The sequence below is a fragment of the Ascaphus truei genome, unplaced genomic scaffold (assembly GCF_040206685.1).
Source record: "Ascaphus truei isolate aAscTru1 unplaced genomic scaffold, aAscTru1.hap1 HAP1_SCAFFOLD_2445, whole genome shotgun sequence".
In the NCBI taxonomy this organism is placed as follows: Eukaryota; Metazoa; Chordata; class Amphibia; order Anura; family Ascaphidae; genus Ascaphus; species Ascaphus truei.
The window spans coordinates 9,523-37,432 of record NW_027455371.1 but is presented as its reverse complement, the minus strand read 5'-3'; the positions used below and the strand labels follow the sequence as shown (position 1 = coordinate 37,432).

The 27,910-nt window shown below is 49.6% G+C and overlaps 2 long non-coding RNA genes across 4 annotated transcripts; one reads left to right on the top strand and one right to left on the bottom strand.

Annotated features, from left to right (window-relative positions):
- On the bottom strand, window positions 1-18,087 carry LOC142481068 (uncharacterized). The gene is made up of 3 exons (XR_012795518.1): window positions 17,828-18,087; window positions 16,670-16,775; window positions 1-167 (listed from the first exon to the last, which is right to left on the bottom strand). It is a non-coding gene; the product is annotated as an uncharacterized LOC142481068 (long non-coding RNA).
- LOC142481067 (uncharacterized) lies at window positions 14,803-27,674 on the top strand. Of its 3 annotated transcripts, XR_012795516.1 has the most exons (6): window positions 14,805-15,060; window positions 16,675-16,788; window positions 16,876-16,899; window positions 24,241-24,360; window positions 24,516-24,610; window positions 27,511-27,674. It is a non-coding gene; the product is annotated as an uncharacterized LOC142481067 (long non-coding RNA). The 3 variants fall into 3 exon arrangements; XR_012795515.1 differs by having other exon boundaries at window positions 14,803-15,060; window positions 24,241-24,610; XR_012795517.1 differs by lacking the exon at window positions 24,241-24,360 and having other exon boundaries at window positions 14,937-15,060.
- The last annotated feature ends 236 nt before the right edge of the window (window positions 27,675-27,910 follow it).

Genomic DNA, 27,910 nt, shown 5'->3' with positions numbered 1-27,910 from the left:
TTTTATCACCCGGACTCTCTGCCTCCACAATGACACTCACAGCAGCCAGTGCCACGAGCAGCAGTGTAGTAGATCTTCTCAGGAGCAGGGGCTTCATCTCCAGGATCAGTCCCGTCCTCTCGGTGCAGCGCTGCTTACCCTCTTCCCTGAGGTTCAATGAAAGGTATCTGACCAGCGAGGGGAAAAACACAAGTCACAGTGACACACACAATTGTGTAATTCCACCGCTGAGCTGTATACAGAAATCTTTTGGCAGGGAAACTTTCTGACCGTGCTGAAAAAAGACATATGCCCATGGAGTTGAACATATGTTATAAGGGAGACTATGTAAAAAAAAAAGAAGAAATATGATAAATACCCAGAAAGCGTTTGGGCGCTAGAAACATTAACATTTAGGAAAATAATTCTTAACTTTTTATTCTATGAAACATGCCACTGTCTTCCGTTCCATTTGGAGCTAGGAGGAGCTGCCCCTTAAAAATGGTTTTCATTTCCTCCGTTAAAAATAAGGATGCAGGCGAGCGCATGCGCGAGGTTGGAGAGCATGGAGGCATAATTCTATAGCTCTGTGCCCCTCTCCAACAGAAATAAACAGACAGAACGCAATATTGCACCAAATTTCACTGAAAATACCCCATAAGCTGCAAGAAGTCCCCAGGATGTCGAAGAAATCGACGAAGACCCCCGGAAAGCGAGGGCTACCAGAATATTTTAATGAAGGGAAAACCCGCAGGGCAGTGACAGCAATGGCCCCCGCATCGAGGACAGGCTCCGAGTCGGAAGGTGAGGGAAACCCGGACGACCAGGGGCTCCTATCGGCCAGGAGATGTGATATTGAAAGGCTCTATCAGGACCTAAAAGATGTGTTACAAGCTGAAATACGAGCCCTAGCTAAAGAAGTGGGGGGCCTGGGAACCCGGACGCAAGAACTGGAGGTGCGGGTTGACAAGAACACTAAGGCCATTCAAAAAACCTCTAAAGTCACAGCGGATCTGCAATCTCAGATAAATGAACTCCGCGACCGGCAAGAGGACGCGGAGAACAGGGATCGCCGGAACAATGTGCGCCTCCGCGGGATCCCAGAAGACAGAGTGGACTGCGAGGAGTTCGTAGAGCGGTGGTTGGCGCACGTTTGCCCGGAGGCCCCTAAAGATAAATTACTGATGGACCGGTGTCATCGGGCGCTGCGTTCAAAACCCCAACCCAATGAGCTACCAAGGGACATCATAGTGCGTTTACACTATTACCGCACCCGGGAAGAGATTTTGCAGAAATCTAGAAACACGCCTGTCATGGAGTTTGAGGGGGCTAAAATCGTTGTCTTTCAGGACATCTCACCTATCACGCTGGCTCGCCGAAGGGACCTGTGGCCCATCACCAGGGTACTGCGGGAGAAGGCAGTCAGATACCGCTGGACTTTTCCCTTCGGTCTCATGGTGATTCGCAATGGCCGCCCTCTTCACCTAAAAGCCCCTGAGGAGGGAAATAAATTCCTGCAGAAGCTGGGGCTGGGGCCGGCTCCTGGTACCACAGCTGCCGACCCAGACCCCCCAGCGATGGACCCAGCATGGACCACAGTGGGAAGCCCACCCAGAGGAGAGACCGAGTGAAGCGGACTCTGACACCCTACCAGGTCCAAAACCCCGAAGTTGCAAAGTTAAGATGAAATAGGTTTTTTTCTTCTTCTCCTGTTGCCCCGTTTAAGTTGCATTAGCCCCGACGCTGACACGGTAGAACCCCGTATGACGGAGACCCCCACGATAAAGATCCCTATAAGAACCGTCTCCGGGTTAAAAACGAAGCTACAATGCACCCTGGAAAAGAAAAAACAATAGGACTAATTACTCACCTCGTGGCCCAGTCATGGCGCCTAATCCAGCGATGGAAGGTCCCCCAGCGTGAAACGCAGAAGGAGGTCGAGGAGAAGGCGGGAATCCCTCTTCAGGCGGGAAACTAGATCGAGATGGAGGAGCGGCTTCAGAGGCGTCCGCCTCGCAGGTCAGCCCAATCCAAGATGGTGGAGGAGGAACATCGTCACCGGAAGAGGCGGGAGTAACGGAGGCCATCTTACGAGGGGCGGAATTGCCGCGGACAACACAGAGGGACGGCGCAGAGATGCCGTCACAGCCCCTGAGGAGATGGCCACGGGAGAACAGAGGCCACCGGAACTCGGCCGTGTCGGAAGCCAGGAGAGTCTGCGCAGACGTTGCAAACTGGCCCGTATACATCCCCATGAACAGGGAGTGAGACTGAAATAGGGACATGGCGCGAACAGAGACGAGGGGAGTAGTGGCAGACTGCGCCTTCTAATATAGCGAGAGTGGAGGAGGCTAAGAGGAATAGGCATAGGGGGCGGATAGCTGGGTAGAGGAAGGATAGGAAGGGGTAGAAGGGCAAAAGAATAAGAGTGGCAGTAGTGGAAGTTGTAAGATGGAAGGGGGAAGTGATCAGTAGTGGCGAATAAGATCAGGAAAGGTGAAGGCAGGTTGCGAGAAAAGACGGGGGATGTGTACAGAGAGCAGGGCGAGAGTAAGTTAGGAGATGGGAGAGAGGCGGAGGGAGCGAAGAAGCGGAAGTAGTACTGTAAGTGAGAAGGGCGAGTAAGTAAAAAAAGAAAAGACATTACAGAAAGTGTAGTCAGTAGACGGAGGAGGTATGTTAAAGAAGGAAGGGGAGCGCAAAGGAACACGGAAGGAAAGAGCCCACAGATGACAGACGGAAGGATAAAAATAGCCGGGGAAATCAGGCGATGAGGAGGGAGGTAAGAAGAGAAGAGATGCAGGCACTGAAGAACTTTCCCAAGCAAGGGTGTTCTTAAAAAGAGGGAGGTAGCACAATCCCATTCCGAAGGCCATGAAAGAAGGGGAAGAGAGAGCTAAGGTAGCTGAATGGGGATAGGTAGCCCCAACAGATACGGAAATAGGGGAGAAAAGCAGTGCCCGAGAACAGGGGCAGGATACCGCTAAGGGGTCGTGTTATAGTTAAAGTTCTAGTTGGGGTTCCACGTTCTGTCTATAGATTCTGTCAGCTAACCGGAGAGGGGGCGGGGGGTTATAACCCGGCCCCGACCTCCGCATGTACTCCAGGTCGGGACTAGCCAGTCTTAGGCTAGTGGTTACCGACGAAGCCCCTTGGGAGGGGGAGGCGGCATGGGAAGGGGAGGGATGCCAAGTGAGAGGGCGGTCGAGCCCCCCCGCCGTTTACCCAAGGGCTAGGATCGCAAGACTAGGGTACTGGTACCTAAGTCATGTGACCATTGTTCTAATATTTGTCTTGTTATGTGTGTATATGTTTCCCTCCCCACCCCCCTTGTGTGTCAGTCCCCCTATCCCCCTAGCTACCGACACAGCTCCGGCGACACTGGAGAGGAGAAGGCCATCTGAAGGCCGGAGACGGAAGCGGCAGGCGCAAAAAACCCACCGGAGACAGCGGCCGTTACACAGCTCACCCACAATATACAGCTCAGATGAGTAATGATATTACTATGGTTTCCCATAATGTAAAGGGTTTTAATAGTCCTACTAAACGGAGAATTGCTTTCAGGGATTACAATCGGCGGAAAGCTGACATTATCTTCCTACAAGAAACGCATTTTTCCCGTCTAAACCACCCAAAGTTCCTCGATAAAAGTTATAGAACATATTATCTTGCATCCGCAGATGTTAAAAAAAGAGGGGTGGCAATTATTATACATAATAGGCTCGCCTTTACCATAGAGAAACAACATGCTGATATACAGGGTAGATTTCTGATCTTGACGGGCACTATACAAGGCCAGCAAATCACATTAGCAACCATCTACGCCCCTTGTGAACAGGACTCGGTCTTCTTTGAGCAATTTTTTGCTAAACTGTATAAACTAGCTAAGGGCAGTATAGTCCTTGCGGGAGATTTAAATCGAACACTGGACCATGACTTAGACAGATGCACTCAATCTAACGCGGCCCACAGACAGGACTTACTAACAATACGCGACGGCCTCCAGGTTTGCCAGCTGATAGATATGTGGCGGGAGCAACACCCAACTTCCAGGGAATACACCTTTTACTCGCACCCCCATGACAGATATAGCCGCATAGACTACTTCCTAGTATCAAACAGAGTGGTTCCAGTGGTGGGCCATACAGAGATCCACGAGATCTCGTGGTCCGACCACGCACCTATTGAGCTGAGGTGCACACTGATAGGGCTCGACAAACCCGGAGCAAACTGGAAGCTCAACGAGCTTCTTCTCAAAGCCCCCGCTACTGAAAGGGCGATACGGGACCGGATAAAGGATTTCTTTAGAGAAAACATAGGAAGCGTACAATCGCAAGCCACACTCTGGGAAGCCCATAAGGCTACTCTCAGAGGATTTCTTATGAATATAGCTGGCAAGAGGAAGCGGGAGAAAACTATTAAAATAAAAGAGCTGCAGGCGAAATTAACACTCCTCACTGCACAGCATTCCGTGGATAAAAACCAGCACAAGTGGCAGGAATTGATAGATACTAAGGCGGCCCTTAATCTAGTGTTATCATCCCAGGCCGAGAGGGAGTTGACCTGGTCCAAGCGCAGATTTTATGAAAAAGCCAACAAGCCAGATACCTTACTAGCCAATAAGCTCCGAAACAAGCTTCCAAATTTTAGGATAGCGGCAATTAAAACCCAGCGGGGTGACCTTACCTCCGATCCGAGACAAATAGTGGAAGCATTTAGACAATACTATGCTACACTATACGATGGAGATAAGGTCACCCACAACCAAAAAACATCAGCTACGTTACAGAGGTTTCTAGCTGAGGCACAGCTTCCGACCCTGGGCAGGGTTGAAAGAGAGGCCCTACAGGGTGATTTCACCCTGGAAGAGATTACAGAGGTAATTAAGTCCCTCAAACCAGCGAAGGCTCCTGGCCCTGACGGCTACTCCAATTTGTACTATAAAAAGTTTTGTAAAACGCTAGCCCCACACCTATTGAAATTATTTAATGGGATCCTGGAGGGAGAGCCCTTCCCGGCTCAGATGCTCCAGGCGTCTATCTCAGTGATCCACAAACCCGGTAAGGACCCGGCAGACTGCAAGAGCTACCGGCCAATCTCCCTGATCAATTCGGACCTAAAAATCTTCTCCAAACTGCTAGCAAACAGGGTGGGTAGTGTCCTTCCGGTCTTGATCCATCCGGATCAAGTGGGCTTTATCGCAGGCAGACAGGCAGCAGATAACACCAGGCGGGTAATTGATCTGATAGATTTGGCGAAAAAGAAAAATATACCGTCAATGGTGTTGAGCCTGGATGCCGAAAAGGCATTCGATCGTATTGATTGGTCCTACTTACGAGAGACGCTTGGAGTGTTTGGGTTCGGGGGCCGCCTCCTGGAGGCAATAATGGCACTCTACGCAGGACCCACAGCTAGGGTAAGACATCAGGGCTTCCCTTCAGAATTATTCAATATTCGCAGTGGGACCCGTCAGGGTTGCCCGCTGTCCCCATTACTTTTTGCTCTCTGTATTGAACCCCTCGCAGCCCATATCAGACTAAGCCCCAATATAACAGGAATCCAACTGGGAGAGCAACATCACAAGGCTGCATTATATGCAGACGACGTGATCCTAACTATCTCTAAACCGTTGACGTCCCTGCCCAATGTCTTTGAGATCCTGAGCACCTTTGGCATGGTCTCAGGGTTCAAAATTAACCAGGCTAAGTCAGAGGCGCTCAATATCAACTTGCCAAAACCAACCGAAAAACTACTGGAACTTAACTTTAATTTTCAATGGCAATCCTCCGCAATCAAATACTTAGGGGTATATATCACCAGGGATTACAATACCTTGTACAAGGCAAATTTCCCCAAGATGATGAAGAAGTTAAAGGAGGATCTCAGGGTTTGGGCGGGTTACGGGATATCTTGGTTTGGCAGGATTAACAGCGTAAAGATGAATCTGTTGCCCAAGCTATTATATCTGTTTCAAACCCTACCAATACCAGTAATTAAATCAGAGATCCAAGCCCTTCAAACTCACATCATACAATTTATTTGGAATAAAAAACGCCCACGAATTGCAAGAAGTCTACTGACAAAACCAGTGACAAAGGGAGGACTATCGGTACCTTGCTTGATGGCGTATTATAAAGCGGCACAATTGACCCAAATCATTCTGTGGCATGCGGACCCCACAAATAGAAGATGGACAGAATTGGAGGGAGAATGCTGTGCGCCAGTTGCACTCCATAACTTGATCTGGCTACCAAAACGATGCAAAAAAGACATTGGAACGCCGCTCTGCGCAGTGGCGAACTCCTTAGCGGTCTGGGAGACATCTAAATTTAAAGCTAACTTAACCACCCCCCACACATTAATGTCCCCCCTATGGGGCAACCCGGACTTTGCTCCGGGGCTGTTGAGCGATAAATTTGTAAAGTGGACGCAGGCAGGGTACAATCGATTAAAAGACCTGGGGGGTAAGGGATCTATCAAGACGTTCGATTGGTTCAAAGAGACATCAAATTTCCCAAATTCAGAATTATTTAGATTCCTCCAGGTCAGGGCATTTTATAACAAATTTCCTGTTCGTCCTGCACGAACTAATTTTGAACAGCTGTGCTCCAGATCAACGGACACACGAGGACTGACATCTCGGATGTACAGGGAGGTAGTCTGTCCGGCTCATATAGACCGCCCCCGACTGCGATACATGCGACAATGGGAGACAGATTTAGGGGATAGTTTAGAGGACGAAGACTGGGACCACATATTGCAAGCTGCCGCAAAGAGCTCAATATGTGTCACGTTGAAGGAGAACGCATATAAGGTCCTAATGCGGTGGTACCATACCCCAGAGAAATTAGCTAAATTTGTCAGGGGTTATTCGCCGCTCTGCCCAAAACAGTGCGGGGAATCGGCGGACCTTAAACACATGCTGTGGTCTTGCCCAAGGGTGGCCCCGATTTGGGAAGCAATTCGAGACTGGCTGCAAGGGATTCTCGATTTAGAGATCCCCCTGGACCCGTGGCTGTTCCTGGTGGGCAGGCGGCCTCAGGAAATGTCTAGAACGACACACAAACTGGTCACGCACTTCGCGACCGCCACCCGGTGTGAGATTGCAGCATTGTGGAAGCAGAATAAGATTCCATCTATCCCCAAAATCAGGAACCGAATTTGGCAAGTATGCCAGATGGAACAGTTGACGAGTTGGGTCAATGACTCTGGCACCAAATTTCTAAAAGTCTGGAGCCCGTGGCTAGACCAATCCAACATCCCGGGGGTGGACGCCGCTACAATTCTGCATTAATATACACAAATGCGTTCTCCTTGGACGGGACAGACAGGACATTGACGTAAGGATACACTAGGTAGTGCCACCCAGGAGTTACAATAGGCAGTAAGGTCAGCAGTGCCATGAAGTTGTCGCATCAGATCGCAGGAACCCTTCTCCAGAAGCCGGCAAGAGCACCCCACCTCCCTCCCCCTCCTACCCTCTGTACCACCCCACCAGTCCAGTGAGTCCAGTATGTCTTGTCCTGCTTCCCTTTATGTCGTTCGTCTGATGCTGTCATTGTTGACGGTTGTTAAAAGTGGAATATCTGTAATGTACGCCTATGGGAGGTGTGTTTCTGTATATCTGATATCCACAAATAAAAAATGAAAGTTGAAAAATAAGGATGCAATTATAGTGGCCGCGCGCACGTGCGCGACATCGAGCTCGCCGCGAACAAAAGGCTGTACTTCTATGAGGCAGGCCTAAGAGGGCGTGACCGCTGCGTCACGGCCGCATCACGGGAGCGGCTCAGGCAATGTGGGCGAACCGCTCACGTGACGTTACGGGCCACGCCTCCGCCATGCCTCCCTGTCGCCTCCCTGTCGCCTCCAGCAATTTTTGCGCGTCACATCACTGGCGCCACAACTATAATCCCGACCTAAGAGGGGGCGAGGGGGGGGGTAAACCAGTGCTCATTTATGCTGAGACCTGGAGACAAAAAAACCCAGAAGGACCGCACTTTAAAACCGGGAGATACCTATATAAAAGACAATTATTATTATTATCATCATTTAGTTGTAAAGCGTCAACATATTCCGTAGCGCTGTACAATCGGGGGTACACAGTTATGTATATTACATAAACCGAATGACACAAATGGGGACAAACAATCGCAGACAGATACAGAAGGTAATGAGGGCTCTGATCCTGGGAGCTTACACGGTGGAAACGATATTGGGCAAGGATGGGTCAATAATATCGGATCATGAATAATGCTTAAAATTAGGCTGTTAATGACAATTTACACTTTGGCTCAAGAACTGCAAATCAAGCTATACTGTGTTACCACTGTATACATGTAATGGTGGAGTAGTCTGCGACTCTATTTTGGGATTTTAGGAGATTTGGGGCGTGTTAGGGGAGGTGAAGGAGAGAGAGATGGGAGAGTGAGAGAGGAGGCCGGGAGAAGTGTGTGAGAGAGTGGGGAGAGTGAGAGAGGAGGCCGGGGGAAGTGTGTGAGAGAGTGGGGAGAGTGAGAGAGGAGGCCGGGGGAAGTGTGTGAGAGAGTGGGGAGAGTGAGAGAGGAGGCCGGGGGAAGTGTGTGAGAGAGTGGGGAGAGTGAGAGAGGAGGCCGGGGGAAGTGTGAGAGAGAGTGGGGAGAGTGAGAGAGGAGGCCGGGGGAAGTATGAGAGAGAGTGGGGAGAGTGAGAGAGGAGGCTGGGGGAAGTGTGAGAGAGAGTGGGGAGAGTGAGAGAGGAGGCTGGGGGAAGTATGAGAGAGAGTGGGGAGAGTGAGAGAGGAGGCCGGGGGAAGTGTGAGAGAGAGTGGGGAGAGTGAGAGAGGAGGCCGGGGGAAGTGTGAGAGAGAGTGGGGAGAGTGAGAGAGGAGGCCGGGGGAAGTGTGAGAGAGAGTGGGGAGAGTGAGAGAGGAGGCCGGGGGAAGTGTGTGAGAGAGTGGGGAGAGTGAGAGAGGAGGCCGGGGGAAGTGTGAGAGAGAGTGGGGAGAGTGAGAGAGGAGGCCGGGGGAAGTGTGTGAGAGAGGGGGAGAGTGAGAGAGGAGGCCGGGGGAAGTGTGTGAGAGAGTGGGGAGAGTGAGAGAGGAGGCCGGGGGAAGTGTGTGAGAGAGTGGGGAGAGTGAGAGAGGAGGCCGGGGGAAGTGTGTGAGAGAGTGGGGAGAGTGAGAGAGGAGGCCGGGGGAAGTGTGTGAGAGAGTGGGGAGAGTGAGAGAGGAGGCCGGGGGAAGTGTGTGAGAGAGTGGGGAGAGTCAGAGAGGAGGCCGGGGGAAGTGTGTGAGAGAGTGGGGAGAGTGAGAGAGGAGGCCGGGGGAAGTGTGTGAGAGAGTGGGGAGAGTGAGAGAGGAGGCCGGGGGAAGTGTGTGAGAGAGTGGGGAGAGTGAGAGAGGAGGCCGGGGGAAGTGTGTGAGAGAGTGGGGAGAGTGAGAGAGGAGGCCGGGGGAAGTGTGAGAGAGAGTGGGGAGAGTAAGAGAGGAGGCCGGGGGAAGTGTGAGAGAGAGTGGGGAGAGTAAGAGAGGAGGCCGGGGGAAGTGTGTGAGAGAGTGGGGAGTGTGAGACAGGAGGGGGAAGTGTGCGAGAGAGAGAGGGGGAGAGTGAGAGAGGAGGGGGAAGTGTGCGAGAGAGAGAGGGGGGGAGAGAGAGGAGGGCGAGAGAGAGGAGGGGGAAGCGAGCGAGAGAGGAGAGGGGGAGGGAGCTGTTGGCTGCCCCGCTTCTGTGGTTACATACTGTATTAAGCTGACTTTAAACACTGTGAAGGGCATCAATAAAAATTGGTTCATTTGCCTCTGCTTGAGACTTAACACAAATCTCTGTAGGAGATAGTTTTAGCTTCAAAACCGTTAGATCAATAATACTCCTTGTCTTAAGTATTTACCCTGTTGACTACGGCTGGGTCACAGTGGGGGAAATGTATCCAACTCTCCTCCCTGCAAAAAACATTACTCCGGAACTGCTAAGGGCTATGGGAAGGAAACTACCCCCCAACCTAACCCAATCCCCTCCCCCCCCCCCAATAACATTACACGCACTGAATTGTGGGGAAAATAGGCCTCAGCTTTATTAGTAACCAACGTTAACAATACCAACAAGACCATGGATGCTGTGGCTCCCACCTGATCACTACAGCCCATGCCAACCCAGCCAGGGGCAACATCAAAGCCACCACTGGATGACCAACCCGCAAAAGGGGGAGGAACTACTTCAGGCAAGCCAACCCCAGCCAAACAAGAGCCCTTCCCCAGATCAGATCAACCCCACAGTTGAGATACCCCGAGTATAATTAGGCCTTACAGGCCTGCCTGGCAATACACCCCCACCCCAACTATTCTCCAAGACTGCAGCTGTAATAAAATTAGAACAGTACCTACCAACATTTTCTAATAAGCATACACAAGAAATATTACAACAATTTCCATCTTCTCAAACCACCAGCGGGAGGGAAACACCTCCATGAAGAGCAGGAAAGGGGAGGGGTACATGACCCAATGCCTCCCTGTGTCGTGTTCTAAGCCTGCTGTACCAATGCTTGGCCACCGGGATTGCTGCAGCTATCTTAATGTCTTGTTCTTGCCTGCTGTGCCTATACTTGTACACCAGGATTGTTGCTGCCCTGCTAGGAACATTCCAGACCCTGTAACCTGACACTTCTGCACCTGTGCTCTACTCTGCCTGTTTATACTGGTTCCTCAGCTCTTGCTAGGTTTTTGTGTTTACTGCTGTGCTATTGTCCTGTTCCTGTCTCCTCGTTGCTGACCTCTGCTTGTGACCCCGACTACGCTGTCTGCCGCCTTCCTCTGACCTCTGCTTGTGACCCCTACCATGCTCCCTGCTGTTTTTGCCACTGGGATCCACTTCAGCCGAAGACCAACCCTTGACAGAATAAACAGGCCCTACCATGGATTCCGCTGGAACAGACCTGACCCAGGCTCGGACGCTCCTTGACTTGCAACGTGCCATGGTTGGTTTCCAAGAACAACAAGGACATGTTTTCAATCATCTTGGATGCGTGGAAGAACATAGTGCCCGCTGGGAAGAACGTGTCATTCGCTTGGAAGAATGTGCCCTACGCTCAGACAAATGGGCCACTCGCTCTGAGGAACGGGCTGTCTGCTCGGACGAACGAAGCTGAAAACCGTTAATTACGTGCAGCTTTAATCGTCGCGTCTGTTCAAAACACTGTGCCTGTGCAAATCGCGCCCAGTGTACCGCTTTGGGAATTTGTTTGGGGGAAAATACAATCATTCCGGGATTTCCTTAATCAATGCAGACTTCTATTTAAGCTTCAGCCCACCATCTGTAATACCAACAAAGCCAAGGTTGGACTGATCATAACCCTGCTCAAGGATGAGGCCCTTGCTTGGGTCTCCCCTATGTTAGAACAGGATAGCCCACTACTAAGGGATCTGGAAGGATTCATCGAAACCATGAGTCTGATTTTTGATGAACCAAACCGTGGTTCAACCGCTGAGGCCACTCTGAACAATCTTCGTCAAGAAAGACACTGGGCAGCTGAGTACGCCGCTGAATTCTGCTGATGGGTTACCGATACTGAGTGGAATGAGGCCGCGCAGAGATATTATTGTCGTCAGAGTTTCTCTGAGCAAATTAAAGACGAATAAACCCGGATGGTGGCTCCAGAGAGATTTTAGGAATTTGTCCAATTATGCATCGAAATCGATGGCAGGCTTACGGAAAGACGATTGGAGAGACAGGGGTTCATGCCAAGCAACCCCGGGGTTAGAGATGTCAGCACCCCAAGACGTTCCAGAGAGACTGAGGAGGAGCCGTTGCAAGTAAACACATTACGGGGACCCATCTCAACTGGGGAAAGGAATACACGCTGAACAGAAGATCTCTGTTTGTATTGCGGAAACGATGGATACTATCTCGCCGATTGCCCAAACAAGTCCAGGAGGTCTTCTTTCCAGAGCCGTAGGAGAAATCAGCTGCACGCCATTTCAAAGACTGTTTTCTCTGCTTCTCAAAGTAAAGATAACCCTCCTTCTCTACACCCTCACCTCCTGTTTCCTGTTATAATCAAGGAAGGAACACATCATTTTTCAACCACAGTAATGGTCGACTCAGGGGCGGCAGGGAATTTTATGGACATAGAATTCGCCAAGAACCATTCAGTACCCTTTATAGCCAAGGAATCGCCAGAAAGGATGGAAGTCGTTGACGGTTCTCCCTTGAGCTCTGGACCTGTTACCCATTAGACAAGTAACGTAACACTAATCATGGAGCCCAATAACCAGGAGAAGATTTCATTTAGTCTCATTCCTTCACCTTTGTTTCCAGTGATACTTTCTTGGAAGCACTATATGCTGGGGATAATGGTGAAAGGCAGGGTTGCAGACCTGCCTAAGACATGTGAATGTGCTCACAAGTGATCTTTTTTATTTGCTATATGCAATACGGTGGAGGTTTCGTGTTGCCTTTTTCATCCATCATAACTTAAAACGTGATGGTAAACCCTACAGTCTTGAAAATGCAAAGCCAGCAATACAACCAACTTCACACTGATGATACCCATTAAGGCTGAAACATGTCTGTGAATGGTTTCTCTGGCTTTGCATCTAATTCCCGTGCTGTACTTTAAAGCTGTGTTAGCAGCGAGCATTCGCTTATATGGGCTCCATGTAACAATGGTTTTTCAGACAAAAGGTGACACATTGTGTGCTCATTTGCATGTAATTTCCCAGAATCCCTTGCTGCAGTGGAAGCACTGTATGCTGGGTGATAAATGGTGAAAGGCAGGGTTGAGATAGGGCCGTCTTAACGTATGGGCATGCTGGGCAGTTGCCCGGGGGCCCCACAGCATAGGGGGGCCCCTCGTGCCTGAATCATGCGTACGGTTGCCAGGTGTTCAGTTTTTAAATCGGAGGTAATACATTTTTGTGGTGGCGGAGGGCAGCGCAAGCGTGAGGGCGGCGCGAGGGCAGGCAGTGCAGAGAGTAGTACTGAGACGGTGGCCGGGCAGGAGCACTTGTGTGTCTCTGTGTGCAGCCTGTCCCTGATTGGAGGAGCGGAGAGCCAATCAGAGGACAATGGGGGCGGAGCCCACACCCCTGCGGCCCAGAGAAGTCTGTGTCCTTCCTGGCAATAAGGTAAGGACACAGATTGGGGGGCCAGGGTGAGATTGTGACAGGATGGGGGGGCAGGGTGAGATGGTGACAGGATGGGGGGGCAGGGTGAGATGGTGACAGGATGGGGGGGCAGGGTGAGATGGTGACAGGATGGGGGGGTCAGGGTGAGACGATGATGGGGGGGATAAGATGGTGATGGGGCCAGCCTGGGGAGATGAGATCATAATGATGGGGTATATTGTAAATGTATTGGGGAGGTGGGGGTATATTTTAAATGCATTGGGGAAGTGGGGGTGTATTTTAAATGTGTTGGGGAGGTGGGGGTATATTTTAAATGTATTGGGAGGTGGGGGTATATTTTAAATGTATTGGGGAGATGGGGGTATATTTTAAATGTATTGGGGAGGTGGGGGTATATTTAAAATGTATTGGGGAGGTGGGGGTATATTTTAAATGTATTGGGGAGGTGGGGGTATATTTTTAAATGTATTTGGGGGAGGTGGGGGTATTTTTAAAATGTATTTGGGGGAGGTGGGGGTATTTTTAAAATATATTTGGTGAAGGTGGGGGTATTTTTTAAAATGTATTCGGGGGGCGTGGTTTTAAAAAAATGTATTTGGTGGCGTGGGGGTATTTTTTATATGCATTTGGGGGGCGTGGGAGTATTTTTTATATGCATTTGGGGGGCGTGGGGGTATGTTTTTTTATATGTGTTCGGGGGGGGGGGGGCGTGTGGTGTCCAGTATTTTTGGACAAGCCACCTGGCAACCCTACCCATGTGTGCCCACCAATGCTAAAAATCTCCATTCTAAGTCTAGCAAGGAGGGCTCGCTCTCCCCCCGCCGCGGTACCTGGCACCCCGGCTCTGCTCGCTCTCCCCTGCCCGGCACCCCGGCTCCGCTCGCTCTCCCCCCACCTGGCACTCCGGCTCCGCTAGCTCTCTGCCCGCCCGGCACCCTGGTTCGCGTCACAACCGCTCGCAGCCTAGCAGTGCAGCACTTCCGGTGCCTGCTGCTGCTAGTGAGCGCGTGGGAGGCTGGGAGCGACAGTGTAGGCCGGGCCCCGTGCACTGCTTTGCCCGGGGGCCCCTAATGTTGTTAAGATGGCCCTGGTTGCAGACTTCCCTAAGACGTGTGAATGTACTCACAAGTGATCTTTTTATTTGCTATATACTGTATAAAACAAATCAAACACAAAATGCAGTAACTGTCATCAGAACAAAGGTCTCTGAGTCCATGTCTCTCTCTCTCTCTCTCTGTCTCACTCACTCACACAGCAGGAGAGAGAGATTGAGGATTATCCAGACCCTGACTAAGGACTTTATGGTTGGATTTTGTATCTATTGAGATTTTCATTCACTTACTAGGATCTGGACTCAGAGAACTTTGTTCTGATTAGTTACTGCATTTTGTGTTTGTTTTTGTTTTTTTACAGAGGGGCTATAAGAATTTAGGGAAGTGCCTTTTGTCCCTTTTGGACTTGAGGGAATGGGCCTGAGGAAGGAGTTCACACCCCGAAATGTTGCCCCCCTGGTTACCCACTCACTACATACACCCCCCCTTTTTTTGTTGTTCCCTCCTCCTCTCCCATTGTGGTATCCCCTCCCTTGTGTATTTGACCCCACTTCACTACCCCTACAGCCCATTTTTTGTGTATTCCTTGCCGATGTGACATTATTCCAGGTTTTTTGTTTATCTTGCTATCTTCATTAAATTTGGTTCTTTTTGGCATACTCCGGTTTTGACTTTACTTCCAATAGTCAGTGAGTGCTGGAACATTTCAGTGTGTATGTGGTCATTTTTGGTAATGTTTTTTTTTAATGTTCGTGTGGTTTGTTTATTACCAGAGTGTCTATTTGTCAATTTGTGGCATAATAAAGTTTTTTGTTTGTTTTCAATACAGCTCAAGCGCACTGACGTCATACGCCCCGTGTCATTTGACACACCAGGAAGTGGAGGGGATTGGTATCTACAGTGCGTTGACCCGCTATTTAACACACTCCGGTAAGTAACATTTTATTCACCTTGATAAAGGGCGTGTAACCTGAAACGCGTCGGTGTGGGGATTTTGCCCTTGTTGTTTGTCCTTTTTATGATCCAATAAATATTCATATTTTTTCTACCGTGGGAACGCACTCTCTGTAATCAAGCTTTAGATGTAGTGCTCTGTCTTTCTCTTCGTTTTTACTCTGGTAAATGTAAGATGTGCTCTTGAATTAATAACATTTCTTAAGTTTTAACTTACATTTCATTCAATAAATAGCAAATAAAAATATTACTTGTGAGCACATTCACATGTCTCAAGACAGGTCTGCAGCCCTGCCCTTCCCCATTATCTCTTGGCAAACAATGCTTCCCACTGCTGCTAGGGATTCTGGGAAATGACATGCAAATGAGCACACAGTGTCACATTTTGCTTTGTATCCATATTATCTCGGTCCCCTATACTGCACCGACACACTTTATTCGAGCAAATACCCAGTATGTACCTGGCAGATACCTGGAATGCGCCGCTCCTCACCTCTGACAAGCCCCGTTGCGTTTGCCTTCCCAGCCTGGGTTCATGCCTGGCTGACGGGCGGCTGATCTGTTAAATGATAATGATTAGGATTTAATAGGCTGCAATGCTTCGCGTGTCTACCAGATGGCATAAATTCATGAATTGTAATGCAGTATATATATATATATACTGTGCAGTATTGCAGCCAGCGGGAATAAAATGCTTCAATCCCTGCCTGGAAAATAACCCAATGCACTCGGGCAGAAAACAGTCACAAACCTCAATACACCCGGGTATACCCGAATTTGTGGGACTAGCCGAGCTCGAATAAAGTGTGTCGCCAGTGTAAGTGTATACCTGCCGTATTACACCGCTTTTCAGCACCGCCTGGGTTAATGAAGTGCAGAGCCAGTACAACCTACTCAGAGACAGCTATTTCAACCTTTTGGGTCTGATCAGTGTGAGGCTGGTTATACTGGCTTTGCAATGTGAAGCTGGAATAGATTTCAACCACACATTGTATAAGTCACGGGAGCGCAAACTTTTCCAGCTGCGCCCTCCTGTCTGGCCTGTGCCAAAGCTGCGCCCCCCTCCCTACCTTCTAGTCACGTCACTGGGTCACGTGACGTCAGGTCACTTGACCCACGGCGTCATTTGAGGCCATTGACGTCACGTCACATGACCCCGTGGCGTCATCTGATGCCACGTTGCCATGGAGACGCGTCACAGCGTCTGAATCGCGGTACTTTTTTTGTTGCAGAGGCCTCACGCGATCCCCCGGCATTAAATTAAATGTCTGGGGGAAGAGCGCGGGACCTCTACATCCGCCCGCGCCCCCCAGAAAAATCTCCCGTCCCCCAACTGGGGGGTGCACCCCCCAGTTTGCGCACCGCTGGTATAAGTTATAGTGTGTACAAAAGTGACAAAAACCCTCCGCCGAGGAGTGTGCAGCAAATACAAAATAAACATCCACACACTGATCGTAATAAATATGGCGCAGTTCTGTGCCTTAGAACTACACACCTTTTACCTTGATATATTTGGGAGCAACTATTTTGACCTTCGCCAGGGTTTAGCGTAACATAGAACAAGGTTCATATTATATATCCTCACCTTAGAAATCACCAATCTTGGGAAAACACTATCGCAAACACGATGATGTCCCCACAGATGCTTTATTCGTCGCTGCGTTAACAGGTTAAACAGGACGCCCTGTTACCTGAGAATAACAAGTGAGTATATCTGAAAATAAAATACTCGTCTTTTTTTTTTTTTTTTTAAGTAGACTTTTAAACAAATACATATGTTTCCCGTGTTAGAGTCCTCAAAAAGAAAACTGGAATGTAAGTATGGAACGCCCTTGGAATGTAAGTTTGGAATGCCCTTGGAATGTAAGTATTGAATGCCCTTGGAATGCCCTTGGAATGTAAGTATGGAACGCCTTGGAATGCCCTTGGAACGCCCTTGGATTGCCCTTGGAACGCCCTTGGAACGCCCTTGGCCCACTTTCAGATTAGTCGCAATGGCTGGGGACCAGCTTTAGTCTAGGACATTTGATCGCGACCAAATTGCCGCCGGTGTTTAGCCTCCACTCACCTCGCTGCAGATGAAGTCTCGCCGCCGGCCTCTTCGCTACCAAGGTAAGTCTCTATTCTTACCCCTTACCCTAAAAATCCCTAATACTAATGCTACCCCCTACCCTAAAAACCTTAACCCTAAAACCTTTACCCTAAACCCCTTACCCTTAACCCCTAATACTAACTCTATCCCCTACCCTAAAACACCTTACCCAAAAGCCCCTTACCCTAAAACACCTTACCCTAAGTCCCTAACCCTAAAACCCTTACCCTAAGCCCCTTACCCTAAGCCCCTCACCCTACAAACCTAATCCCTTGCCCTAAAACCCCTAGCCTTAACCCCCAACCCTAACCGCTAAAACCCCTTAAGTTAACTTACCTTATTAGCAAAATGGCCAGTGGCTGAGTGTCCAGCGGCGGAGCGGCTGCGGTAAAAGGTCTGCCGGTGGCTAAACGCCGGCACTGATTTGGTTGCGGGGAGATGGTCGTGTCCAAGTGTCCGATTCCGCATCTATGAGCTTTAAAATAGCAATTTTTTTTTGCTAACACTGTCTCTTTTCAAGGCTTCCTTATCTTTATGCAAAGAAAAGGCACATGGTAATAAAAACATAATTGTGAGACTAAAGTCTCCAGATCCCCCTCACTGGATGCCCTGTATGTCTGATCTTTGGGCTGTTTCTCCTATGCATCTTACCCATGTACCTGGTTCTGGTCTCTGCTAACACCAGCTCCCCCGCAGCACTTATTTGCCAAGGAAAAGCATGGATGTTGTTGCGTAGGCAGGAAACGTCCTGGGCGTATGAAAAATTCAGATACGGCTGGTGAGCGATGATTGCAGTGAAAAGGTTAACGCACAAGCTTCTCCCATTGCATGTTGGCCGCAGCTCCTCCTAACTTTGCCAATGTACAAACCAGAAAAGAATGCCTCCCTTTCATCTGCTTCTCTGGAAGTTTATGTAAAGGCCTTAGAATGAGAAAAAAACTACATGTCCCATAATTCCATTGGGATCATTTAGCCACTGACGATGACGCCAACCTTGGAATTTGTACAGTACAGAGAGAAACGGAATCTGATATATACCACTATTATACAGGCTGATACATTTTGCTGAGGTGGTATATATATAGCCCCCAGGCTGATACCTTTTGCTGAGGTGGTGGTCTGAGTCCTCTCCATGTTTTGGGTGATATGCCACACGTGGCTTTAGGTCAGACAACGGGAGATAACTGCAATGATGGTTATAATATAACCGGTTTTATAGAGCAGGAATAGATACTTAGGAACCTTGTGACCCTTAACAAAGGATCACATCATACATATTATAACACATCAACATCACGTTCCCCATAAGCGCAGCGCGGGTGTATGTCAGTGTCATGAGGAAGCGGCTACCCGATCCTGGATATTTAGGCCTGTGTGATGATGCTCATACACTGTTCGAGCTCGTTAATGCAACTACGTGTAGCAGGCCTGTACTTTTAGCTGAGACAGTTGAGGGTCTCCACCGACGGTGCACGCTCCTCTGTGTGATCTACTGGGCTCTGCTGTCCTCCCTCCATTCATTGCCCGCTCTCTCTCAGCTGGACATAGACTGGCCCCGGGTCACACTCGATCGAGCCAGAAGTCATTCAGATCTCCCTTTCACGTACCCTACCAACCCCTCTTAAAGGTTTCTCTCCCCTTAGTACCACCTCTTCCACATTCTTGGTTATTGACTGACCGTATGTCCATCATGGGACACGTACAGTACATGTCAAACTAGAGAGGAACCTGACAGGGGGCAGTGTGAATGTGTTCCTTACATCACAAGTGGGTTACATCCTCCCCCTGCTAAAGAAGTTGATGCCCCCATCAATCTTGTTAGGAACACTTTTATACATAACAGAATAATCTAACAAATGTCTCCTCTCTATGTACACATTATCATAGATACAGTGGAACCAGCACACATACAGTTCTCACAGACTGCAGCAGACTCATTGGTATCACCCACTTAGCTACCTAAGGGTTGGAGCAGCCCACAGGGTAACATCCTCAGCACCTTAGTCTGGGCACATATAATGCAGGCTGCGTTTTCCTGACACACGGGTGACCAGTCGTCTTGGAGTTATGACCCCATTGCAACACCTCACTTCGAAATTGGGGGGGGGGGGGTAACAAATAGTTTAGCCGAGCATGTGGACGTTGGCCTAGGATCCTGAGCCTGTGAAATCTGTTGCATAAGTGAAGATGATATGGCAGAGATGATCTGTGAAGATGGAATGATGGGCCCCTGCGCTATCTCTTCGGAACCGCCAGGAGCGAATTGCCTGGATAACGCATCTGCCTTGACATTCTTGGATCCTGGACGATAAGAGATCACAAAGTTGAACCGAGTGAAGAAGAGAGCCCGCCTTGCCTGACGCGTCCCGAGTCTCTCTGCTCCTTCAATGTATTCAAGATTCTTGTGATCTGTAAGGATTGTGATCGGAGAAGTTGCCCCCCTCAAACAACTATCTCCATTCTTCTAGAGCCATTTTCATGGCCAGAAGTTCACGATTTCCAACATCCTAATTTCTTTCTGCGGTAGAATTTTTTTTAGAAAAGAAGGCACAGGGGTGGAGTTTCCCCTGAAAATCCTTCCTTTGGGAAAGAACGGCTCCGGCTGCCAGATCAGATGTGTCCACCTCAAGCACGAAGGATTTGGTAGGATCTGGATGGATCAGCAGAGCTGCAGACGAAAAGGCGGATTTTAGCTTCTCGAAAGCTAGAAGGGCCTCAGAGGGCCATATCTTAGGGTTCGTCCATTTCTTAGTAAGAGCCGTGATGGGTGCAACCACTTTGGAGAAGTTCCTGATAAATCGTCGGTAGTAGTTGGCAAACCCAAGAAATCATTGAGTTAGTTTGAGGCATGTCCGTAAAGGCCAATTCAGCACTGCTAATACTTTCGCACGATTCATCTCAAACCCAAGAGAACTTGATTTGCGAATAAACCCACGCTGAAGTTTCTCCAAAATGTATTCCCGCATAGCCTTGGTTTCTGGTTCCGAAAGGGTCATAATCGCGGCCTCGATGAGGGATGGCCCCTGGGAGCAGGTCGATTGCAGAATCATAAGGTCAGGGTGGCAGTAACTCCTCGGTCTGTTTTTTGTCGAATACATCAGCAAACTCCTGGTAAGAAACTGGAAGGCATGACGAGGAAGTCTTTGGAGGTAGCCGAACCTCGGAGATAGCACAGGACACCGGAAAACAAGAACCATGGCAATGTTGTTCCCAGCCTGTCACTTGCCAAATCGATCTTAGAGTGGTGATGCAGCAACAAGGGAAGTCCTAGGACCACTGGAGAGCAAATGACATAGCATGACAGTGTCCCTTTGTGAAGTGACCCAACCGTAACAGCAAAGGATTAGTCTCAAGGGTATGGTCCCAGGTACCAGAGGTCTTCCATCAATGGCCACTACAGCTAATGGAATCTCCCTAGAACACAGAGGAAGAGAGTGCAGTTCCGCAAATGCGTGGTCAATGAAATTCCCTGTGGCTCCTAAGTACACAAATGCCTGAGTGAAGATGGAGGCTTGTCCCAAGGAGAATGAAACCGGCATGAGCAGTTGTGAAGGTTGAGATGGAGAAGGAATAAAAGGAATGCCCAGAGAATATTCCTCTATCTCCACTGGGCACTGGAGCTTTCCCGATTTAGGACAATTTCAGGCAAGCCGAATTGTTGCCATGTTGACAGGAGTTGTAGCGGGACATGACGGAGAATGCCGAGAGATGCAGCCACCCGAGGATTAACAAGGTAAACACGTAGCCCGGAGATATGTGGCCAAAACCCATAGTCTCCGGGTGAAACCCAGAGTGGTGGCAACCCTGTGTGTGTGTGTATATGTAGCCCGCCCCTCCCCACTTCCCAAGTTAGTAGGTCCTTTCATTCTACTGGATACAGATCCAATGTCCTAATAGAGGTAAATGAGAATTTTAATCCCAATATAGGTATATTAGTATTTTATCTGGTAGTGTTAGGACTTGCGAACAAGGTCTGCCTTGATGTGGCTCGCAAGCTTACAACGTTTTGCCCAAAGGGTTAAACTAAATGACCCTTTTTCAAGAGAATATATAAGTATTTTACTGTGTATTTTTGTCATGTTGGATGTAGCATTGGGCTTCTCTGTCGTTTGTTGTGTGTATATGTAGCAATGGCTGTGCCAGCTATCTTTCTGCCTTCCTGTCACGTAAGCTCTAGTAAGATCTAATAAGATCCAGACCGTGACAGGCTATCCTATGGGGCTTTCCCCTCCTCCTGCAGCCTCTTTGAGTGGCAGGAGTGGAGGTGACATGGGTCTGCGTGGATCCAATAAGGATGCAGAGCCTGTACCCTTCCCTTTTGCACCAAAGAGGAGGCATCCTAAATTATAGAAATGAACCCAGCCCTCACAGGGTGGAGTTCAGGGCATTCCCTCGTTCCCCCTCAAGAGATGAGGATTTAAGCCAAGTCTCCTCCCGGCAGGGAGACATGTGCTCAGTCGCTCATGGACTGGGTGCAACCAACTACTCTAGTGAGGCCTCATCATTACCAACATGCCCGTACCATCCAGGAGCCTGGAAGCTATTCTGACAGTTGAGAGCAATCGCTGTAAGAACATCCCTTTTTATATATCTCGCTGAGTCGCAATCCATTAGACAGATGTATGGGGACAAAAGACTGTCAAGGTGGGGATAGCCTTCAAAATGCCCCCTGTCTTGCCTTCAAATACTTTCTGGGCAAGCTACCGTCTATCTGAACAAGCTCCTCACCCCTACCACATGCAGCACTTATCATCTGAGATCTGACTCCAAAAGACTGTTCATGATCCCAAGGTTCAGCAAAGTATCCGGCCGCTCCTCCTTCTCTTACCGTGCACCCCAAAACTGGAACAACCTACCGGAGACTCTCACAGCCGCCTCCAGTCTAAGTTCTTTCAGTACTAAAGCTATCTCACATTTTAATCTGGTCTGTAACTGTTACATACGCCCATAACATATAGGATCTCTTACTGTGCATGCAATGTCTTGTATTAGTGTTGTACCGGGTAGTGAGTTTGGAAAAAAACGGGTAACGGGTACCCGGCCAAAATCAATAGTTCTACCCGACCGGGTACCCGTTTTTTTCACTTACCTGCAGGGTGGCGGCAACATCTAGGAACAGCAGCAGCGGTCCTGTGCCGGGGGCAGCATCGGATGTGTTTTCAGCCAGCGTGGGACAGCAGGAATCCATTCCACAGCACCGCAGCAGGTAAGCAGTGTGTGTGTGTGTGAGCCGCCGGGGAAGCATGTGACCGGAGCAAGTGACGGAGCGTTCCTATTGGGCAGCCGTCTGTCCAATAGGAACGCTCCTGCTCCGATCACATGGTTCCCCGGCGGCTCACACACACACACTGCTTTCTTGCTGCGATGCTGCGGAATGGATTCCTGCTGCTCCCACGCCGGCTGAAGACACTTCCGATGCTGCCCCCGCCACAGGACCGCTGCTGCCCCCGGCACAGGACCGCTGCTGCTGGTCCTAGATGTCGTCCGTCGCTGGCTGAAAGGTAAGTGTAACGGGTATTCCCTCTATCCCAGTCACAGGTATAGTGTGAGTGTGTGGGAACCTATGTGTTACCAGGTGTGGTGCATATACCTGTAGGTTCACAAGAGGCCGGAGCCTCCGCTTGTTGGGAACCTGGGGTGAGCCAGTCAGCTCGATCTGATTTACAGCGCCTCCACCTGTGCAGGGTTCTAGAAATGTAGAAGGTTGCCTACACAGGACCCACATATACAATAAGTACAGACACAGAGATGTATATAACCAGTTTATGTATATGCAGGAATAATCACACACTTATAATACTACTCCCCCTCGGGGGTAACTCCACAGTATATAACGCAGTCCCAAAGTGTACCTTCCTCCCACCACCGTGTGCCCTACACTGTGTCCACAGTTAACCCCTTTGTCCCGTGGTCAGCGCTGCCACTATGTGAGAATATAAGTATGGATAGGTGATTTGTTGGTGCACTTTTGAAAGGTACCTGCTGAGTGCTCCTGCACTCAGGCCTGCAAGCGACTTCGAAAAGGATCTGCCGCTTGGTGATCCCGTCTGTGATCCGGTATTTCCTTGCTCGGGCTTCCGCCAGGGGCGATCCCACCTTGTAGATAGTCTCTGTCTCTTTGGGCACAGACTTGAGCCCAAGTCTCTTCTCGGGGAGCGCAGCGTCCGCTGTGTCCCTATCTAACACTGGCACTAATGTGACAGGCTCACTAACCAAGGGCCTGTCCCTATAGCACCACAAGCTGGGAGGGACTCAGGACCTATCTGGGGCCTAGGGGGTTGCTGGCCTAATGCAGTGGGTCACTGACCCCTGCACTCACCTCCTTCCCCTAGCTCTTCCTGGTCCAGACTGACTAGCGTGGGCTCAGCGCGCGAAATGTATCAAAAAGCCCCTCTGCAGGGCGACCCTAAGCCCTATTGGCTCCCTGGCGTCACATGGGGTCCCCTAAGGCTCATGGAACTCGTAGTCCCTGCTTAGAGCCCTCTCCTGGTAGGCTAGTGTTCGCACGCTTGTCCTGCGCATGCACGAACTTCCCTGCCGGGCCCCGCGCCGAAATCCCCACTGCGCATGCGTGCGCAATCCAATATGGCGGCGCCCTGCACCGGGACCCGCCGGGAGCCCTAACAACGCGACCGCGGCCCTAACAACGCGACCGCGGCCCTAACAACCGGCCGCACGCGTTCCCGGCAACCTCCGCTCTCTGAAAGAGGCGCGCTATGCGCGCACACGCCCCCGCACCTCCCCACGAGCGGCTGCTCTGTTTCCCACCGCCGCAGTAAGTACCCAGAGGGGGTGTCCGCACGGAAGGGGGGGGACCTGGCTACATCAGTAATAAGATTATTTTCAGCTCCCCTGACATTACCCGACGCCGGGTATTACCCACTTCTCAGTTGCCGGGTCCGAGTAATGTCCGGGTAGCTGGAAATGTGCCGGGTAACGCCGGGTACCGGGTAATTGCAGGTACTCGGTACATAACTATCTTGTCTATAATGTATAACCCTGCTCACTTATGTAACTATGTATTTGTAACCATGTATTATTTGTCATCATAACTCTGTGCCCAGGACATACTGAAAACAAGAGGTGACTCTCACTGTATTACTTCCTGGTAACACATTTTATAAAGAAATAAAATACAGAAATGCAGAAGCAGCCTGTTCTGAGTGACAGCTGCAGCAGCCTATGTGAGTTTATCTGCATCTGATTGGTCTCTGCTACTAAGAGCCCGCCTACTGATGTAATCACAAACCTAACCCTGTGCTCGCCTCTGATTGGCTGCCTCTCCTTCTTCCCTCCCTCCCCACCATCTCACTGTTCTCATTGGTTCCCATCCTCACAGCCGACAGCTGCTCCAACCAATAGCATGGCAGAAAAGAGGAAGTGTTTCCAGTTCATGTGCAGCTGAGAAGTGAAATTGGCAACAATTATAACAAGGTATTGTGTGTGTGTGTGTGTGTGTGTGTGTGTGTGTGTGTGTGTGTGTGTGTGTGTGTGTGTGTGTGTGTGTGTGTGTGTGTGTGTGTGTGTGTGTGTGTGTGTGTGTGTGTGTGTGTGTGTGTGTGTGTGTGTGTGTGTGTGTGTGTGTGTGTGTATCAGTGTGTGTGTGGTTTTTTAATTTATTTTTTTAACATGGTCTCTCTTAACCCTTGGGCTGCCAGTTGGGCTCTGCAATGCATCTGATAAGGTTGAACAGTGGTCTGTCAATGTATTTGGAAGTTGCTCTGGCACTGAAGGGGTCAATCTGCTTTGCAGAGGCCTGGCAGCGCAAGGGGTTAATAAATGCTGGCCGCTCTGCTTGCATTTGTAACACCCCCCCCCCCCCCCCGGCGTCCAAGGGGTTAAATTGCATTGTAGGCCAAGCCCACACCCACTTTTTGCCCGCTTTGCAGCCAAGGGGTTAATCGTACAAGTGTCCCACATGGCAAAACTGGGGCAGGAATTGAGCGATGACTTGTCAATCCATGCAGCCCATGTGTGACCTCACAGCTTTATGTATACTGCGTGTCCTGTGTGCGTCGGATAAAGGGAGGGGGCGGTGGGATTTCCTGCTATTTTAATAAACACGTTACTGTTTGTTTAACTCTAATTCTGCTTCAGTTTGGCAGGAACTTGGATAACTAGCCCGCTATGTTCTGCGCCGCTTCGCACTCTGGGATATGTAGTCCTCTTGTAGCATGCTCTTCTGCAAAGCATTCTGGTCCTTGGAGTCCAGTCACTTGCAGTCCTGTTATTCTAGTACATTGTTGGTAACTCTCTCTAATATATGCATTCAAGGTATTCAACAACGGCCATTTTGTCAAGCAGGGGTAACGTCTGCTAACACGCATCCTATTGAGTGAATCCTAGTGTCTCTCCCCGTGCGTCTAGTACAGCCGCAGCTAATGTAACCCTTCACCTCTTACCCTAAAAACTGGAACCCCTAATCCTAAACACCGGAACCACTTAACCCTAAAAACTGGAACCCCCTAACCCTTAAAACCATAACCCCTAATCCTCACCCTAAAAACTGTAACCCCTAATCCTCACCCTAAAAACTGTAACCCCTAATCCTCACCCTAAAAACTGTAACCCCTAATCCTCACCCTAAAAACTGTAACCCCTAATCTTCACCCTAAAAACTGTAACCCCTAAACACCGTAAACGTTAACCCTCACCTCAGGAGCGAAATGACTGCAGCTGAACGGCCCCGGCTAACTGTCCCTCAGCGGCTGAATGGCCGCGGCTAACTGTCCCTCAGCGGCTGAACGGCCCCGGCTAACTGTCCCTCAGCGGCTGAATGGCCGCGGCTAACTGTCCCTCAGCGGCTGAACAGCCGCGGCTAACTGTCCCTGTAGGCTTCTTACTTAGAAAAAGATGACTACTTGGAGTCCCGCCTTTTTATGTCCCTGCCCTGTAGCCGCCTTTTATTAACCCTTTTGCAATGCATTGCAGGACCCCCTGGCAGTAAAAGAGTTAATGAATGTCTGCTCCTCGGTTGTCAAAGGGGGTGCCACTTCCTCTTTAACCCTTCGAGTGCCGCAGTACTCCGGCTCCCCCGATCGCTTCGTCACTAATCGCCAGGCAGAAAGGGGCGGAGCCGTCCCGCTTCCGTTCGCCACGAGCGCGGGACGCCATCAGCCCTCTTTAATCCGCCGCCCCGCTGCCTGCTCCGGCCGCTTAGTGACAATGACAAATAAATCCACAATCTCCAACGCGTGAAAAAGTTCAAACGGGGGTTTCAGCACATGGGGTGCAGTCTTCCACTGAGCCACGGATTGAGCCACCTGTGCTGAAGCTGGGATATCCTGTAAAAGCTGACCTGTTGGTGGGACTGAAGTTTTCCCGCCCCTGGTTTAGATCCAGTGTAACGCTGTATTAATGTGATGGATTTGGTGCGCATTGCTTGTCATTGTAATAAAGCAACACCCCCCCACCCCCTCCCCCATGGTTTCCTTAATCTCTAGTTGCTGAGGCTACTGAGGTGACCCTAATACTGCGGTGGGTTTCTCGGGGTGCGCCTCATTTTAACAACCCGGACAATTAATACGTCAAACGCTTCTATACCCAGAAAAGAGCATTAGATCATAAAAATAAAACCGGCGCTGGAAAGGCACGAAGAGCGCCCCTTAAATGAAGTACAAAATAACGTGGGGAACGAGAAGTGGCTCAGCGGAGACTGCTGCTTTATCCTGACATTGTCACATCAGTCTGTATACTAGCTCGGAAAATCCCATATGAAATGACCATTATCAGTGTCGGGTTACTTTGCGATACATTAAAAAAAAAACCGCCAATGAAATCTGAAGGTAATTAACCATATTTGGGGTTTATAATGAAATAATAATCCGTAGCTGGAGGAGTTGAAGGCCTGAGGCTGCGCATTATCCCAGCCTGGGCGTTACTGTCCTGGTAATGTCCTGTTTCAGGGGGATTATTACTGTCGCAGACTAAATTACTTTACAGGCTTATTTTCATCTGACTGTTTATTAGCCGCTGTTAATGGTTCGAATTACTGGGCGTTCCTCAGTGACTAACGCTCAGATCTTCAACTGGGCAGAAAGCGTCAAATGCGAAGGTACTGAAACTTTAGATCATTTTTAGTATTAAGGAAAACAAGTGGTAATATTCAGTATGTTCACTAAAGTGTGATAATGTCCGTTGCTCAGTAGTAGCTACTGCAGTGGCTGTTTACAAATGACAATAGCTATTGCAGTTCAGGGAATATACTCCACAGACTGTTATTCCAATGTTACCAGTGCGACTACATACGGGTACCCGTGTCAAACAGGTCGAGGGTACCATAGCTAGAGATTGGATTTAGATGACAGTCGTTCCTTTTTATTCCCATAAAACAGATTGCCCCTCTGGCAGATCCGATGTAATGTTCCGGATTTCGAAGGTGGAAGTTCCCTGTGATCAGGGCCAGCTGGAACCAGCAGGATATTCCCCAGAGTACAGCGACGCAGAAGAGAAACCGGATATCAAGAGAGAATTGACGGGTACTTGATAGAATCCTATTTTATATATTGTTCATATGCACGGTTTCCACCATCTCCTATCCTGGTCCCTTGTAGTATTTCTCATAGATCCGACTCCTTTGCTGCAGCGGCAGCGGCCGGCAATGTACTGCCCCGCAATGGTAGCAGGTAGGGGTGGGCGAAGCGGTCAATATCCGTTTTCCAGACCTCGTGGATCATTTTAAGAAAATCTGTTCTGCATGTGGATTGCATACTTCAAAATTCGGGCGGTTTCGTT